General features: G+C 56.3%; 1 protein-coding gene across 1 annotated transcript in view; it reads right to left on the bottom strand.

Moving 5' to 3' along the window:
• The window catches only part of LOC147647224 (uncharacterized), a 188,401-nt gene that overhangs the window by 120,149 nt on the left and 55,306 nt on the right, over positions 1-12,946 (bottom strand). The gene's annotated exons all lie outside the window — the stretch shown is intronic.

The raw sequence follows: 12,946 nt of genomic DNA, 5'->3' as shown, positions 1-12,946 counted from the left end.
CTCCACAAAGGATTTATGGGATTTTTGGGATTCCAAAAGAATTTAGGGCCCCACCCCAAAGGAATTTGGGGATTTTTGGGATTCCAGAAGGATTTAGAACCCCACCCCAAGGATTTATGGGATTTTTGGGGGTTTTGGGGTGCCCACCAGCTGAGAAGGTCTCATTATGCTGGAACCAACCCTGCTCGTCCAGGAAGTTCCCACGGTCAAACATTTGGGGATTTTTGAAGGATTCAGGGTTGTTTAGGACCAAGTTCAGCAAGGGGTAAATGTCCGTGCCCTGTGGGGTCAGCTGTGGGGTCATTTGGGTAATTTGGGGTCAGGTGAGGGGTCAGAGGGGTCCTTTAGAGTAATTTGGGGTTATTTGTGGTAATTTGGGTTCATTGGTGTCATTTGGGGTTACTAGGGTGTAAGAGACAGTCTGAAGTTTCCCTCATCTGCCTCACAACCATCACAAAAACAGAGACCAAGACCCTGAAGACCCCAAGGGAATTTGTGCAGGGGTTCTGGCCTGGTTGAGGTGGAAGCTTGCCAGGTGATGGTTTGCAGGTGTGCTTGTTGTGCTGTCAAGGTACACTGCCTTCATTCCTGCTGCTGAGCAGGGACTTGTAAGGAGCGGCCTGTTCTGTACCTTACACCTGCTTCCCAGAGCAAGGGGTCTCATCACAATAGCCTGGGAATTTCCCCACCTCTTGGCCAGCTGCCCCTTGCTTTGAAACAGACTGTAAAAGTGACTTATCCAAGTTACTTTCTTCGAGAGAGATCTCCCCATGGAAGAAGACACCGGCGACCCCATCTCGTCTGTTGGTAGCTATAACCCCCTCTTTTCTCTCTTTACATTGGCTCTTTACCCCTCTCTCCCTCTCTCCTTCTCTCTCTCCCCCTCTCCTCTATCACATAACCCTTGCTGCTGGCACTAAAATAAAGATGCATTATTGCTGTTGTGATTTAAACTGAAATCCCCTGGGGTCCTTTTTGCACTCTCAGCTCAAACGAACCTCTCACGACTCCCACTTGTGTTAGGGGATCGTGACACTCGGCAGCGGGGTGACCCAAGGTGCGGCTTAGAGCAAATGCTCCACGGCACAAGGATATTGGTAGGCACATGGTGGAGACAAGGATGAGGAGGAGACCTCCAGTATGGGTTCCAAAGGCTTTTACTCCACTGGAGGGCCCAGGAACTGAAGACTGAGAACACAACTGTGTGTGGGGCTTTTTATATGGGGGAGGCCAGAGGGAGGGTACAAAATTTTAACCAATAGGAAGAAGCTGTGGGAGGAGTGGAAGGTTCCATTCAACAATACAATAGGGGAAACAAGGGGAGCAGAGTGGGTCACATGGGCCAATGGGGCATTGGAGATCAGGGGATTTCCAGAGGGGTGGCTCAGGTAGGAGGCTGGCCTAAGGGAAGACTGACAAATGGGTGTAATGACAGATGGGGAACATGAGAAAACAAGGGGTGGGCTTGAGGCAGGATTTGATAGGTGGGTAGGAGGATACAAACTAGGAGCAAACCAATGACTTAGGGGAATAATGGGAGAAACCACTCAAACAAAACACACCACAACAATAAGAACTGTTAACCATTACAGGAGGTGGCATCTTCAGGAGGCAATGGATGTGAGTGAGCCCTTGCCACATTGACACTGATTGTTCTGTGTGGAAAGGGACACTGAGAACTTGCCTCCAGCATTCTCCATGGATCTCAATCTGCCATGTGCCAGGGCTTCCAGATAATCCATGTTCTGATCTCAATCTAGACGGGAGCACAGATCAGAACCCTTTCCATGGTGCCCCCAGTGGAGCCACGTCCGCCTTTGTCCGGCAGGAAAAGGGATGCGGGAAAAGCGGGCAGGTGCCACCCTGCTCCATTTGTGCACCAGGCCTGAGCCTCAAATGTTTCTGGTTTCTTAGCTAATTTCTCCCTGGCTCCTCTTTAACACAAACAAGAGAATAACATCGCACAGTCCTGTTTGACAAATAAGGCTTGTGAACAACTGAGTGCTTCCACTAAATTAAAAACGCAATGTGCTTGAAAGCCGACCTTCTGTTTGCCCAGGCCTCCTCACCTCTGTAGATGAAGTGGCTTTATGCTGCTGGTATGTGGGTTTTAGGAGTATGTGGGTTTTTATCTGTGATAGAGATGAGGATGTGTTGAACTCGTTCCAATGAGCTGCCAAAAGCAGTGACTTTAGTCCGTCTTTGGCTGGGGAGTAGCACCGGCCTTGTTGAACGCCGGCAGCAGCACGAGCAGGGCTCCTCCAGCAGCAGGGACACGCCACGAGCCAGGAGAGGACCATGACACCAGAGGGGACTGTAGCACCAGAGAGGACCGTGGCACCAGAGGGGACGGTGGCACCAGAGGGGACGGTGGCACCAGCCATGCCCAAGGTCTGAACAGGGTGGCAAAGTCAGGTGGTGCTACCCGGCTGCATGAACAGCCCAGGCAAGGCCTGGTGAGGAGCCAGGTCTGGGGGCCATCCAAGGAGTCCTGTCAGGAGCAAATGGTTCTAATATTCTCTCTGGGATGAAAAAGGAGCAGTCTTTAGAGTGAACTGGTGCTAATTAATATTTGCTCACATATGGTGGGGTTTCTCTGCAAATGGGCTTTGATGGGAAATTTCTGACCACATTTAGTTTTACTCTAAGTTGAGCACCTGAGTAGCTTTGTTGAGGAATAGAGAATTGTTTGTAGCTCAGTATTTTCTCAGGAGGAGCCTTACATTTTAGCACAGGAGGAAGGTAAGGCAAAGTTTAAAAGCTTTCCCCTCCTGAAGTGACACACTTTCTGAGGAGTCTGTGAGGAGAATTCCCCTCAGCCGCTGCCAGGGCTGTTTGCCTCCTCTGCAGGCTCAGGATTCTGGGAGTTCCACGAGCCTCAGTTCCCACAGTATTTTCCTCTGAATATTTCTTGTTTTGCAGTACACAGGGAGAATATTTTGTGCTAGATTCTCTTCTGGGTTTTGAGGTGAATCTTAGTAATTCTGTTGATTTTCCTGTCCAGACGAACTTTTGGTAGATAGGAAGGAAAAGGGAAGAAGTACCATGGAAAATCAATTGCTCAAAATCTGAGAGGCTCAACCACAGTAAAAATGAAGTCTAAATTGAGGAATTTTTTTATTTTTTTTTTTCCCTTGCTAGGTGGGGTAAAACATGAAGTGTTAATAAAGTTCTTTGAAAAGATTCAGCAAGCACCTAGCTATATGAAAATCAAAAGAATGAAGGATGAGACGAGGCATGGGAAGAATCTTCAGCCCTTCCCTGTTGAAAGTAAAACAGTAGGAAAACTGCCTCTGGCTGTTACCCACAGGTAACGTGTTATCTGTAGCCAAGAGCAGATGGCCCAAGCTGTTGGTGGCCCAAGGCCTGCCGTGGCTGGCCCACTTTCAGTCCTAACTGGACCAGGGTGGCCGGCTCGGGAGGGGAGGAGGTGGGGGGATCTCAGGGGGCTTCTGCTTCACGGCCGGGCTGGGGGGCCGTGGGGGAGGCACGGAGTGCTGGTGTTCTGCTTTCTGGAACGATTCCTCCTTCTGAGGCCACGTCTGAGAGCTGTCAAACCGGACAGTCTTTGGGCTCCCTGGGGGCGAGGGAGAGTCGCGCCTTCTTGGCCGGGAAGCTGGAGCTGCAGCAGCGCTCCTGTGGAGAGAAGAGGTGGCTGAGGCCCCCAGCTGCTGCTGGCACACAGGGACCCTCCTGCACAGCAGGGCCCAGAGCTGCCAAGGCTCCCCAGCACGGCTGGAGCTGCTGGCACAGCTTGGCCCAGCTGGACAGCTGCCCCTCAAGGCCCTGGAGAGCAGGGGATGGCTCTGGGCAGGGTCCCTGGCCAGGAGCGGGCCCCAGAGCACCTCTGCCTTTCAAGGACAATCTCGTCCCAGCTCTTTCTCCTGCCCACCTTGCTTTGCCTCTGCCCGCTGCTCCTGGGGCTGCTCTTGGCCAGGCAGCCTCAGTGGCAGCCAGCACTGGCTGCAGCCCCAGCGGGCTCCCCAGGACAAGGCCCAGCAATTAAGAGGCCAATGGAAGCCCTGGGCAGCAGCAGAACTCTCAGCAGAGTGTTTTGGGCAACCAAGGACTAGCCACAAGTCCACAGCAGCCTCATTGGGAATGTCTCCTGACTATGAGCAGCCTTTCAAGAAGCTGGAGGGTGGGGATGAACAACAACTTACCGTTTATTGTCCTTCCACCACCGGAATCCAACATAGCAGAAGACCATGGAAAGGGGCACTGTGAACAGTGTCACTACAGTGCCTATCATGCAGGACTTGCGCACATCCTGCGGGCAGAACACTCTTGGGGTGCTCGGTGCATTCTCAGCATTTATATTGGACTTGCCAAGCGCTTCTGTGGGAGCAATGGGCAGCGTGAGCCTCTGCTGTGCTCCATGGCTGAGCTGGCAGCACACTGGATACGGCCAGGACGTTCTCTGTTTCCCCCAGAGCTGGGGCCTGCAGGTACCTTGGCACCCCTTGGCACAGGCTGTGCCACCCAATAAAACCCAGAAGGCCAAGAGCAGAGCCCAGGGGCTGTGCAGCTGCTTGGGCAGTGGCTCCTTCCAGGGACACGGGCCAAACCCATCCCTGAGCAGCCACTGCCACCCCTGACCCTCCCTGCTCTGTGACAGCTCCCCCAGCCCAAGGGGACAGAGCCAGGCCCTGTCAGGGGCCAGTGCAGCCCCTGCCCAGTTGGGAGCCAGGGCTGGCTGTGGCCCTGGGCTCGTGGCAGGGCTCCTGCTCAGGGCTGCTCCTGTGCCTTGGGCCTCTGGATGCTTAGGGCCAGCTCCAGGAGCAGCTGCAGTGGGATGGATGTTGGTGAATGAGTCCCTTTTCCTAAGGGCTGGGAATGAGCTCCAGAGGCCTGGAAGCCGTGGCACCTCCGGCTTTGGCTGCTGCTCAGCCGTGCAAGGGCCAGCCATGGGGGAAGAGTTACTGGCACACAGCCCAGCCGAGGGAGAGCCCAGCACAGCAATTACCTCCTGTGTCTGGGCCTGGAATCTCCTCCTTTCCTGCATCAGCAGCTGGCACAGAGACATTGCTTCCGCTAGCATATGTCATCGTCTGCACAGACATTTCCTCCAGCACTTGAGAAAGGAAAAGGGACAGCTGGATGAGATAGAACTGTTTGCCATTAGGTGAGGTGGTATCTTCAGGAGGCAATACTTGTCAAATCATGGATAAGGATCAAGAGGAAAGGCCAGGTTATTTGGGCTGGGTCAGGGCCCTCCCTCCTCCAAACAGTCCCTACACCCGATATAGCCCAAGACTGGGAAATTGCAGGGGATCTTAGGTTGTTTATGACCCATGGTGCAGTTTGGGATCCCTGTCAGCTGATGCCAAATGCCTTCCTGCAGAGGGTGGGGAAATGCTGCAGCCAGGCCAGGCTGGGAAACAGCCCTGCAGGCTGGGAAAGCAGCAGCAGGGCAGCGAGGCTGCCATGGATCCCTTCCTGCTGTGCTGGGCATGGTGTGTCCAGATGTGCAGAGAAAGCCCCCGGCTGCTGAGTCTCAGGAGAAGGCTGAGGGACATGGACCCACCACGGCGTCTCTCCAGATCACTCAACGTCTTGTCCAGAAGTTGGGATGCCTCCAGGGATTTCTTGTCTTCTGTGTCTTGGTTCTTCCATCTAGGAGGACCTTAATGGAAAGTAGTTCCATTTCTCCTTCAGGCCAGAGTGGCAGTGAGTGCACCTGGGTGACTGCTGCCCTCCAAGGCACTCCCTCCTCTCCACCTTCCACTCAGGAGCAGGAGCAGGGGGACCACGTGCCTGCAGTGGCCTCACACTGGGATGGAAGGAGCCCCTTGCATGGCAGTCAGGGGAGAAAGGACTCCCTGGAGCTGCCAGCAGCTCTGAACAGAGCCCCAGGCAGGGCCAGGGCTTGGCAGCTGGAGCAGGAGCATCTCAGATTCCCTGGGGCCAGAAAGGAGCCACACAAGTCACAGCCCTGGGGCACAGCCCTGGGCCTGGCCCCTTCCCTCTCTGCTCTTCTCCGTGGCTGCACAGAGCACACGGAAGGAGACACTGGCATTAAACATGGGAAGAGGATTGACAGCTAAACGCTCCTTCCTCCCACTGACAGCAATGCTGTGGGATCACTCAGGGCTCCAGAAGGGAGCAGGGCGAGGTTTCCAGAATCCATCAACCTTCAGACTCTCAAGGGAAATGGCACGTGAGTGAGTTCTTGCCACCTTGACACTGATTATTCTGTGCAGAAAGGGACATTGAGAACTTGCCTCCAACATTCTCCATGGATCTCAAACCATTATGTGCCAGGGCTTTCAGGTACTCCATGTCACGATCCCAATCTAGAAGGGAGCACAGATCAGAACCATTCCATGGTGTGCTGGGATCCCATTCTGTTTTAGGGAACTGGGCACTGCAAGGTGAATGGGTAAGGCTGTGGGAGCCCGATGTCAATGGACATGGCCAAAGCTGCAGAGGGGCCTGGGGAGCTCTGGGCTGGCTCTGGTCACTCTCCACCCTCTTTGCAGGCCCTGTGCAACATCTCTGGAGGGGCAGCAGGACCTGCGAGGGCCCTTGAGGATTCTCTCCCTCCCACAGAGGAAACCCTCCCTAAAGGCCTGGGGAAAACCATCCCCAACACTTCCCAGGGAGAAGGGAGCACTGTCCCGGGAAAGGGGACTGAGGCTGCCGGCTCACCTGCTCGCCCTGCTCGCCACGGAGCAGCCTGGGCAGCCCTGTCAGGCAGGGCCACTGCCAGGAGGAGCAGGAGGAGGAGGCGCAGAGCAAAGGCCATGGTGCCTTGCCCACTGCCAGTCCTGCAGCTCTTGCTGCCACCACTGTCCTGACACCGCTGTCCCAATGTCAGCACCGCTGCTGCCGCCGCCGCTGCTGCCACAACAGTCGTGGTCAAGGACTGACTGCTCGGTCCTTGTGGTGCTGGGCAGCCACGGGGCTCTGGGACCTCTGTGACCTCAGAGCCTGCTGTCACCTCAGCCTGCTGTCACCCCAGAGCCTTCTGTGACCTCATGGCCAGGGTGGGATTGTGTGGGGAGTGGGATCTGCCTCCTTCACCAGGGAGCTCATCCTGCCCAGCAGCTCTGTCCAAGGGCTATGACAGGGTCCCAGCCCAGCTGATCTCACAGGCTGGGGGATGAAGGGATGGAGAGCAGCCCTGCTGAGAAGGACTTGTGGCTGCTGCAAGGAGAGAGGCTGGACATGAGCCAGCCATGTGCCCCCAAAGGAGGGTGCCCAGCAGCTTGAAGGAGGTGATTCCACCACCCCTCTGCTCTGGTGCGAGCTCACCTGGAGTACTGCATCCACCTCTGGGTGCCCAGCACAGGAAGGACATGGTCCTGTTGGAGCTGGTCCAGAGGAGGGACAAAATGCTCTGAGGGCTGGAGCCCCTCTGCTTTGGAGACAGGCTGGGATAGCTGGGGGTGTTCAGCCTGGAAGGGAGAAGGCTCCACGGAGACCTGATTGCTACCTTTCAGTACTTTAAGGGGGCTTGTAAAAAAGACAGGACAGAATTTTTAGTAGGGCCTGTTGTGACAAGACTGAGGGGGAATGTTCTCAATCTAAAAGATGGTAGATTCAGACTAGACATAAGAAAGACATTTTTTACACAGTGGGTTTTGAAACCCTGGCACAGGTTGCCCAGAGAGGTGGGCATCCATCCCTGCTGACATTCAAGCTCATGCTCTGAGCAACCTGATCTAAAGGTGTCCCTGCTCTCTGCAGGGCACTGGACTAGATGGCCTTTAAATGTCCCTTCAAAGCCAAGCCATTCTGTGCTGCTGTGCACCAGCAAAGCAGTGCTGGAATAATGCTGGGGTGATGATGCTGGCACCTGTGTTTTGGTAGTCGTGCCATTTAGCTGTTGGCCAAGAGAGGATTGATGGGCTGCACAGTGAAGTCTGCAGAGAACAGTGTGCTCAAGGAGAAACAGGAGAGGAACAGGGCTTCCAGCTCAGATAAACGCCAGCATTTTGCTGCCCATTCCTTGTTAAGAAATAAAGGAATGTCCTGAAGATCCCTTCAATGTGGGTGCACTATTGGCTCTATCAGTACTTGTGTTCTGTAAAACAGGTGAGTTGTTACAGCTTCTTGCCCCATTTATCACTGGATAAAACCCAAATACTGCATTGCTCCATGTCTACTTTCTTCCAAGGAAAGGCAGATTTTGTTCATTCTCGAGTGGGACATATTCATCTGTTGACAAGCAAATTCTTCTTGCCATTCACACCATGTTGATTTGCTCTAATCTGATTGTAATTCGGATCTACCTCTCATTGTAATTAAGACTGGTGGACTGTGAGGCGAAGTGTTGCATAATTTGCCCTGGAGAGAGTTTTTCTCTAATTCAATGACATATGAAGACAGGTGTAGCCTACCATACTTGTGGCATTAGTCTCCCACTCTGTCCTTTCCTCTCACCCAAGGGGAGGATGGAGGTCTGCAGGTCTCATCTGTGCACAGAAAGAGTTCATATCTCACCCAGACCTGCAGATGCTCATGATGGTTTCTGCCGGGCAGTGGCCAAAGCAGTCACGGTGATGGATTTCAGGCAGCGCTGGGGCTGTGCCAAGATCTCAGGGGGCCCGGCCAGAACAGTCGTGGCTGTTCTGCCCACATGGCTGGTCCCAGGCCCCTGCTCCCTTCAATCCCAGCTGCGGGCCGATGGCTTCCCCTCCCTGTGCCCGGCAGCCGCTGGGGCCGCGCGGGCCGTGGTGAAGGGGCCTGGCCCAGCCCAGAGCCGCTCCCGGGGCCTGGCGGAGCCCGGCTCGGTGCAGGCCAGGCTGGAGCAGGGCCGGCCTGACCAGCACCCAGTTAACTCTTCACAGCTGGAAACAACAGAGAGCTTTCCGGGGCTTGCCTGTCTTTAAAATGTGGATTTCACACAGGAGGATACAGCTTCTAAATGGTTTAATAAGGTGTCAATTCCCAGAGCCAGCCAGCTGTTGGTTTTGCTAAGCACAGAGGAAGCTCTTATCAGCCCCCTCCTAGAAAAATCATTTGCATGGGTGGCTTCTTCCCTCCTCACCAAGTATCAACTAATACAAAACCAGCACAGACACTCAGGGTGTAACAGGAAGCAATTTTGAAGCAACTGTATTAAAGCAAAATCAGCACAGATTGATGCCACTCCCCCAGACCACTGGAGAGGGACAGTGACTCTGCTACCTCCCCCTGGCCAGCCCATTCCAATTCCCAATCAGCCTTTCTGGAAAGAACTCCTTCCTATTGTCCAGCCTAAACCTGCCCTGGTGCAGCTCAAGGCTGTGTCTCCTTGTCCTGCCCTCCAGCAGATCCCCACTCGCAGCCAGCTTGGTGTCATCTGCAATTTGTGAGTTTTGAAGGGCCTGGGAGAAGTCTCTGTCTCCCACCGATTTGGGGGGACTGGTGCAGGCTCCACCCCCCTCTGATTTTGAGGGACAACCTGGAGGAAAGGCACCAAAAGCTTGACAAAGGCTGAAGAGAACACTCTGATTACCCCTTTTGCTAAGAGGTTCCCTTAGCTGAAGTTGCTAACAAGGACCAGACTCCCCAGCCCGCCATGGGTTTCGAGTTCTTTTATTTCCTGGGCCCTCAGTCCTGCGTGGGACACGGGAACTGGGTGCTGCAGAGGCTGCGCCAAGGCATCAGAAATGCCTGCCCAACACCCAAGGGTGGTAGAAGATCTGCTCCAGCACTGGCCGGTCCATGGGGTGCTTGGACAAACACCAGCGGATCAGATGTTGGCACTCTGGGGAGAGAAGGCAGAAAGCGGCGCTCACTTGCAGAAGGCTCCTGCCCAGCTGCTCCCGGCGCCTGCAGAAGCCGGGCCACGCTGCGTGTGCTGGGAGCTGCCCTTGGCGGGAGAGCGGCACGGCAGGACAAGCGTCCCCTCCTTCAGCCAAGCGTGCCACACCCAGCCTGCCACGGGCCACCTGCTGCAGCCGGCCCTTGAGGGCACATGGATGTCCCAGCGCAGCTGCGGGAGGGCCGGGCTGGGCTGCGCGGTGCCACCTGCCAAAGCCTGCCTGCTTCAGGCCGCGTACCAACCTGGAGAGACCTCCTGCGGGAAGAAGAGCTGCCCCAACACGGTGTCACACTCATTCTCGAAGGGCAGGAACCCGCACACCATCTCCAACAGCAGCACGCCCAGGGACCAGATGGTCGCTCCATTGCCGTGGTAGCAGCGCAGGCCGATCCACTCGGGCGGGCAGTACCTGCGTGTTCCTAGGGGAGACGGGCGACGCTGCTCAGGCACAGGCTGCTGCCTTCCAGAGCCTGGCCCCAGCCTCCTGCCAGAGGCAGGGACTGCAGCCATGGCCACAGCTTCCCCCCAAGGCATGCCTGCCTCCCTCTGACAATGGGCCAAAGCCAAGAAACCATTCTGCAAGGCTGACAACGCCAGCGGAGCAGCCCAAGGCCTTGTGGGCCTGCCAAGCCGAGGAGCCGGGGCCCGGCTTTTGCAGCCCCTTTCTGTCGGCAGGGCCGGCAGCCGGCTCCTGGGGCACAGCACCTGCCCCGTGCCACAGGGCAGCCAGCAGCCGGCTGAATGCCGTACCCTGCGGCCCAGGAGGGAATGGGGCCGTGCAGTGCCTGGCACTGGGAGCAGGGCCCGCGCACTGGGCTCACCGGCAAACTGAGTGAAGGCCCGCTCCTGGAGGAAGGTGCCGCAACCGAAGTCGATCAGCTTCATCTAGCCAGTCTCTGGGTTGATGAGGAGGTTCTCTGGCTTGATGTCCTGGTGCAGGACACCGCAGGCGATGCAGTGCCACACGGCCTCCAGCACCTGCCAGAAAAGCCAGCGCGCTGCCTCCTCGCTCAGGAACTCTTGCTCCAGCAGGATGTGCAAGAGATCCCAAGATTGCTCCGGATGCTCCATCACCAGCACAAAGCTGTCGGGCAGCTGGAACCAGTCTAGGAGCTGGATGATTCTGTGGCAGCCAAAGCCCACCTTCAGCATCAGCACGATCTCCAGTGGAACACAGGTGCCATTGGGCCGTGAGGAGAAGACAATGCCTCCATCACAGGGCCTGATGCTGCCAGGAACCCCCCAAGTGTCCGCATGTGCAGCAGCCCCAGCCAGCGCCAGCCACCTTGCTCTGACCTGCTTCTAGGCTGCTCTCAGAAGCCCTGGCCTGGCCTACGAATGCCCCTCCAGAGCCTCATGGCAGCCTCAGACAGCTCCTCAGGTCTCACCTGCTGGTACAGAAGCCTCGTTGGTATTTGGTGGCTGTATGGGAGCAGCTTCCTGGAGAAAGAGGAAACTCCCTGGTCCCCCGGGAATCTTTTCCTCCACAAGGCATGGGCTATTGCCAACTGGCACGTCCAGCACCGTGTCCTGGGAGCTGTGGTCCAGCAGCTGCTGGCTCCAGGACACTTGCTGCTCCTCCACCTGCTCCTGAGATGGCTCCCCTGGATCGGGCTGGGCTTCCACTTGGACCTGTGGGCTTTCCCTGGCCATGTCAGTGCCCAGGGATGCGCCCATGTTGTTGAAGTCCAAGGGTCCAAGGAAGCTGGGAGACCTGTCCCTGGGCTCTGCACCTTCTGCAGGCTGACAGGTCTGGCTGAGCCTCTCTGAGGGATGGAGGCTGTCAGAGATAGCGGAGGCTCCTGGCACCATGGACGTTCTCTGACCGCCTGAGCTTCTTGCACAGACGGCGGGTCTTCTCTGCTGTGCCATCCTTGCAAGGCTTGAGGCTCTCCCACCGATGTCCAATCTTGCTGGGAGCAGCCTCCTGAAGGGATGGCGGCTTCTGGAGAAGCTGGGCGAGCCACAGCAGGGCAGGTGGCCTCACCTCATCAGCTTCTCCAGTTCTTTCCACAAGGCCTGCCACATCCCAAAGTAGAGCGGCACAGATGTCCCATTGTGTGCCCAGTGCCGGATCATCACTTCCTGCAGCTCTTGGGCCACTGCCACTGCAGGGACCGCAGCTGCTGGAGCTCTCCAGAGGGCTTGCGGGAGCACCTGGCCGCCGGCGAGGGGTGGCCCGAGGCCTGGAGAATTTGGGAGCTGCAGGGGCTGCTCGGTTCCTCCATGGGCCTCTGGGCCTAACCCTGGGGCGCTTCCTCGTCTGCCGCCTCCATGGTTTCCAGTGGCCACCGGCCCAGCAGACAGCCACAGCGGCCAGCAGCAGGACAAGGGCAGGCATCAGGACGCCACCGTCACCCATGGCTACGGCACGTCCCATGGCGACTGCACTGGCAGCTGCGGGGGCTGGCCCGGTTTATATAGGGCTGTCGCGGTGATGTCACAGTGCTGTGGCCAGGACAGCTGTGTGACATCACAGCCCTGCAGCACACCAGAGCTTAACCCCTTTGTGACATCACGGCCCCACCCAATTCAGGGATCACAGCCCTGGCTCATCCCTGAAGATGAACATGGCCTGGAAAAGCCTGGAAATCAGAACCGGAGCTCAGCCCCTTGCAATGAATCCTCCCCAGGAGCAAGTGGCAACACATCAGGAAGAGTGCTGCTGCCACCTGTGTCAAGCCCTGGCTCCCAGGACGCTGCAGCGGCACCAACTTCAACCACTACCCTGTGCCAGAGAAGATCCCCCAGAGACAAAGGGAGGTGAAGTTCCTCTGTCTCTGGGGAGCTCTCCTGAAATGGCTGGCGGGGACAGCAAGAATTTTCTCATAGCAGCTCACCAACTTCTGCAGAGCCTCCGCTCTATAAATCCGGATATTCCAAAGAGCGCTCATGGTTGTCCCACTGCTCTGGTTTCGACTGCCATGGGGTTCCTCTCTTCCCAAGAGCTGGCACGTGCTGGGTTTGGATTCAAGATGGGAATGCTGTGATTCAGTCTGGGGTGGTTTGGTTTCTGCTGAGCAGGGCTTGCCCTCTTCAAGGACTTTGCAGTGTCCCTTGGTACAATGCGTGTTTTCCTCTGGGAAGGGATGGATGAGTGTTGAAGACAGAGGCAATAAATGCATTAGAAAACCTGCACTGTGTCTGTGTCCATGTTTGTCAGGGGACCATCCACATCCTGGAAGGGGACGA

Source organism: Cyanistes caeruleus, unplaced genomic scaffold (assembly GCF_971803275.1).
Source record: "Cyanistes caeruleus unplaced genomic scaffold, bCyaCae1.hap1.1 HAP1_SCAFFOLD_65, whole genome shotgun sequence".
Taxonomy (NCBI): Eukaryota; Metazoa; Chordata; class Aves; order Passeriformes; family Paridae; genus Cyanistes; species Cyanistes caeruleus.
The sequence above is the reverse complement of the archived record's forward strand: the minus strand, read 5'-3'. Positions and strand labels throughout refer to the sequence as shown.